Raw genomic sequence first — 6116 nt, forward strand, 5'->3', positions numbered from 1 at the left:
GTGAGTTTGGGTCGGGGGGGGGGTGAGTTTGGGTCGGGGGGGTGAGTTTGGGTCTGGGGGTGAGTTTGGGTCTGGGGAGGGTGAGTTTGGGTCGGGGGGGGGTGAGTTTGGGTCGGGGGGGGGTGAGTTTGGGTCGGGGGGGGGTGAGTTTGGGTCGGGGGGTGAGTTTGGGTCGGGGGGGGGTGAGTTTGGGTCGGGGGGGGGGGGACAGTTGACGACAGAGCCGCTGTCACGGGATTGCAGAGAATGGCCGCTGCAAACAGGCTGTAACAGGTCTGCGAGACACTGAACTTTGACCCCTCTGACGCTGTATACCACCGTGCAGTCGCAATGTCAGCTGCAGAGATGCTCACCTGCTTTACACGAGAACATAAGAACAAGAAATAGGAGGCGTCGGACATACGGCCCCTCGAGCCTGCTCCGCCATTTAATACGATCATGGCTGATCTGATCATGGACTCAGCTCCACTTCCCTGCCCGCTCCCCATAACCCCTTTTCACCTTATCGGTTAAGAAACTGTCTATCTTTGACTTAAATATATTTAATGACCCAGCCTCCACAGCTCTCTGGGGCAGAGAATTCCACAGATTTACAACCCTCTGAGAGAAGAAATTCCTCCTCATCTCAGTTTTAAATGGGCGGCCCCTTATTCTAAGACCATGCCCTCTGGTTCTAGTCTCCCCCATCAGTGTAAACATCCTCTCTGCATCCACCTTGTCAACCCCCTCATAATCTGATACATTTCGATAAGGTCACCTCTCATTCTTCTGAATTCCAATGAGTAGAGGCCCAACCTACTCAACCTTTCCTCATAAGTCAACCCCCTCATCCCCGGAATCTATGAACTGCCTCCAAAGCAACTATATCCTTTTCCTTGACAGCTGCCAGAACAGGAGTGTTACAGCAACCAGCTACTTTTACACAAAAACACAGTCAATAAATTAGCAGTGTCGCTCATTAGTGGTTAAATGACATTATTTCGGGAGAAAATGTCAACACTAACCTTGAGAAAAACTCCGTTGAATCCCCAAAACCACTAAAAAAAGAATATATGAGTGAGTGATCCATGCGCGGCTGCTCGGCGCCATTTCCAGACATTGGCCTCGAGTAGTGGCACAAAACGGCGGGATCGCGTCGGTCGCCCGTTCTGCGCAGTCCCCAATATCACGCTCCACTGCGCTCAACGAGCCTGAGTATGGGGGGTCCGTGTAATGGCGGCCCGACCCACACTGGGCTGGTCAGTGCGATTCCTTTCCCACCCTTCCACTTTCTTTGCCGAAGGAGCTGATGCCCCTGGGCTCTCAGGTGCCCATAGGACCAGCGCTGACCCCAGGAACACTTTTCATGTCTGGACTCAGGTCCACCACAAGATTGGAGAGTGGATCCTGACAGTGTGCTCAGCAACTTACAATGACAAGGACCAGCGGGCGCTACCTCCCTCCCCCAGAAATCACTCACTTCCTCCAGAGCTTCTCCCAACTGCACTCCACAACCCTTCCCAGCGACAATACTCCACAAGCTGCAATCACCCAGAGATTACCGAGTCAGATAGTTCCACAACAAACTGAGCTGTGGGAGATCGGACCCCACCCAACTCCCCCCTCCCCCCTCCCCACACACACCTCCCCCCCACCACACACACCCATCACACACCTCCCCCTCCACCACACCCCCCCCCACCACCACACACACCCATCACACACCTCCCCCCTCCCCACACACACACCTCCCCCCCCACCACACACACCCATCACACACCTCCCCCCCACCACACACACCTCCCCACCACCACACACACCCATCACACACACCTCCCCCCCACCACACACACCCATCACACACCCTCCCCCCCCACCATACACACCTCCCCCCCACCACACACACCCATCACACACCTCCCCCCCCACCACACACACCCATCACACACACCTCCCCCCCACCACACACACCCATCACACACCTCCCCCCCACCACACACACCTCCCCCCCACCACACACACCCATCACACACACCTCCCCCCCACCACACACACCCATCACACACCTTCCCCCCCACCACACACACTCCCCCCCACCACACACACCCTCCCCCCCCACCACACACACCCATCACACACCTCCCCCCCACCACACACACCTCCCCCCCACCACACACACACCCCACACACACCTCTCCCACCCCCCTCCCCACACACACCTCCCCCCCCACCACACACACCCATCACACACCTCCCCCTCCACCACACACACCCCCCCACCACCACACACACCCATCACACACCTTCCCCCTCCCCACACACACACCTCCCCCCCCACCACACACACCCATCACACACCTCCCCCCCACCACACACACCTCCCCACCACCACACACACCCATCACACACACCTCCCCCCCACCACACACACCCATCACACACCTCCCCCCCCACCACACACACCCATCACACACACCCCCCCCACCACACACACCCATCACACACCTCCCCCCCACCACACACACCCCCCCCACCACCACACACACCCATCACACACCTCCCCCCCCACCACACACACCCATCACACACACCTCCCCCCCCACCACACACACCCATCACACACACCTCCCCCCCACCACACACACCTCCCCCCCCACCACACACACCCATCACACACACCTCCCCCCCCACCACACACACCCATCACACACACCTCCCCCCCCACCCATCACACACACCTCCCCCCCACCACACCACCCATCACACACCTCCCCCCCACCACACACACCTCCCCCCCACCACACACACCTCCCCCCCACCACACACACCCATCACACACCTCCCCCCCACCACACACACCCATCACACACCTCCCCCCCACCACACACACCCATCACACACCTCCCCCCCCACCACACACACCTCCCCCCCACCACACACACCCATCACACACCTCCCCCCCCACCACACACACCTCCCCCCCACCACACACACCCATCACACACCTCCCCCCCACCACACACACCTCCCCCCCACCACACACACCTCCCCCCCACCACACACACCCATCACACACCTCCCCCCCCACCACACACACCTCCCCCCCCACCACACACACCCATCACACACACCTCCCCCCCACCACACACACCCATCACACACCTCCCCCCCACCACACACACCTCCCCCCCACCACACACACCTCCCCCCCACCACACACACCCATCACACACCTCCCCCCCCACCACACACACCCATCACACACCTTCCCCCCCCACCACACACACCCCCCCCCACCACACACACACCCCACACACACCTCCCCCCCCACCACACACACCCATCACACACCTCCCCCCCCACCACACACACCCCCCCCCCCCACCACACACACACCCCACACACACCTCCCCCCCCCACCACACACACCCATCACACACCTCCCCCCCCACCACACACACCTCCCCCCCACCACACACACACCCATCACACACCCACCTCCCCCACCCCACAAACACATACACACCTCCCCCCCACACACACACCTCCCCTCCCCCCTCCACACACTGAACTACACCTCTGTCCCGCAATCCATACTTTGCATTTAAAACATGTTTCCGACTCACCAGCCAGCAGCAGGACCGAGATGGTGCCCATGTTCTAATAGGAGCTGGTGTGAGATGTGACAATTGTCGGGATCGCTGACTGAATCACTTGTTCTGCCTGGCACAGCATCAATCCACAATCTGAACAGGAAATGCAGCAAACACTCGCTATCTGTGGAGAGATAAACAGTCAGAACTGGGAAATGTCACAGATGTAACAGAATTCAAGCAAGCATCATCATCATCATCACAGGCAGTCTCTCGGAGTCGAGGAAGACTTGCTTCCACTCTAACAGTGAGTTCTCAGGTGACTGAACAGTCCAATACAGGAGCCACAGTCCCTGTCGCAGGTGGGACAGACAGTGGTTGAGGGAAGGGGAGGGTGGGACAGACAGTGGTTGAGGGAAGGGGAGGGTGGGACAGACAGTGGTTGAGGGAAGGGGAGGGTGGGACAGACAGTGGTTGAGGGAAGGGGAGGGTGGGACAGACAGTGGTTGAGGGAAGGGGAGGGTGGGACAGACAGTGGTTGAGGGAAGGGGAGGGTGGGACTGGTTTGCCACACGCTCCTTCCGCTGCCTGCACTTGGTTTCTGCATGCTCTCGGCAATGAGACTCGAGGTGCTCAGTGCCCTCCCGGATGCACTTCCTCCACTTAGGGTGGTCTTTGGCCAGGGACTCCCAGGTGTCGGTGGGGATGTTGCACTTTATTCCGCCCCCTGAGCCTACCCACACCAGCACCAACCAGTCCGCAGAGTTTGAGAACGGTGCCAGTGAAATAGGCCGCGAGGAAGTGAGGTCATCCTCATCACTAAAGAAACAACGTTGTTTTGCCAGGCCTGGAATAAAGTACAGACCGGAACGTTGGCAAGGACCAACATGGGCCTTTGAATATTACACTGTACACAGGGCGAGGGGGGTGGAATGGAGTTTGCATCCAAATCAACAACCCAAACCCTGTGTCAGTGACTGCAATCATTACCGCCTCAGTCAGGCACTGCAGCTCAGTACAGGGAACGCTCCCATGTCGGGGGGTCCGGGATCGGAGGGGGGGTCCCTGTGTGTAGATAAACAGCATGGCTACAGATCGGGAGCAATACAGGACGGGCAGTCTCTGCACTGAGGGCAGTGGGGCAGTGAGCGGGCAGTGAGCGGGCACTGCTTTCTCTACACCCATGGACATGATGTTCAGAATGATACTGTGCATTGTTTGCAAGGCTCAGCGTGCCTGGAGATTGGTGCTGAGCTGCTAATGTTCAGTTATTTATTCAGAGTCAGGGACAGAGGATGATGTCGGGGGCATCTGAAAAATGTGCTAACTCCAGCAATGACTTTACACATCACTTTTTTTTGCTGCGACATGCAGCTGAAGTGCAAAGACAGGCCACCTGCAAAGTGGAGAAGACAGATGAATGACGGGAGGGCTGTAACCCAGAGGCTTGGGCGGTGATCGTGGGCCCCCTGGGCTATCTCTGATGGCGGGGGGTGGTTTGGGTTCTGGAGGAAGGTGTAAAGGCCTTTACCTCCTGGATCCAGTGGTCCTCACCTTGCTGCAGTTGGTGAGTTTTACCAGGTATGTAAAACCCCACCAGTTGCACTTAAACACAAAATGGAGCTTTGCAACGGCCACCACATGTTAAAAACATCACGCACAGGCATCTTCCACCCTTCAGGAAGTAGTTCGGGTCCTTCATTGAAACACCTGTGAACTCATCCTTTTTTGCTGTGGATCCGAGTCATCCTCACTTCGAGGGACTGCCTATGATGATGGAGGTTAAAGAAGAGAAAACAGAGTAGGAATAAACGGGTCATTTTCGGGTCGGCAGGCTGTAACTAGTGGGGACCGACAGGGATCAGTGCTGGGGCCCCAGCTATCCACAATCTGTATCAATGATCTCCATCAGGGGACGAGTGTAATATATCCAAGTTTGCTGATGATACAGAGCTCGGTGGGAATGTAAGTTGTGAGGAGGATGCAGAGGCTTCAAGGGGATACAGACAGGCTCAGTGAGTGGGCAAGAACATGGCAAATGGAATATAATGTGGAGAAATATGAAATTATCCACTTTGGTAGGAAAAATAGAAAAACAGAGTATTTTTAAATGGTGAGAGATTGTGAAATGTTGGTGTTCAGAAGGACCTGGGTCTTGTATACCAATCACTGAAAGTTAACCTGCAGGTACAGCAAGTAATTAAAGCAAATGGTATGTCGGCCTTTATTACAGGAGGATTTGAGTATAAGAGTAAAGACGTCTTACTACAATTATACAGGGCCCTGGTGAGACCACACCTGGAGTACTGTGTACAGTGTCGGTCTCCTTACCTAAGGAAGGATATACTTGCCATAGAGGGAGTGCAGCGAAGGTTCACCAGACTGATTCCCGGTTGGGGTGGAGTGTAGAATGTTTCAGTGTAAGGGGTGTCGCGGTTGTGTGGGGCAGATGCTCTTTACCTGTCCGCCATTGTTTATTTCTAACCTTCAGGGCTGCTGACCGAGGGCCGTGCGGCTCTTTGTCGGCCGGCACAGACACAAAGG

The sequence above is a fragment of the Pristiophorus japonicus genome, unplaced genomic scaffold (assembly GCF_044704955.1).
Source record: "Pristiophorus japonicus isolate sPriJap1 unplaced genomic scaffold, sPriJap1.hap1 HAP1_SCAFFOLD_307, whole genome shotgun sequence".
In the NCBI taxonomy this organism is placed as follows: domain Eukaryota; kingdom Metazoa; phylum Chordata; class Chondrichthyes; family Pristiophoridae; genus Pristiophorus; species Pristiophorus japonicus.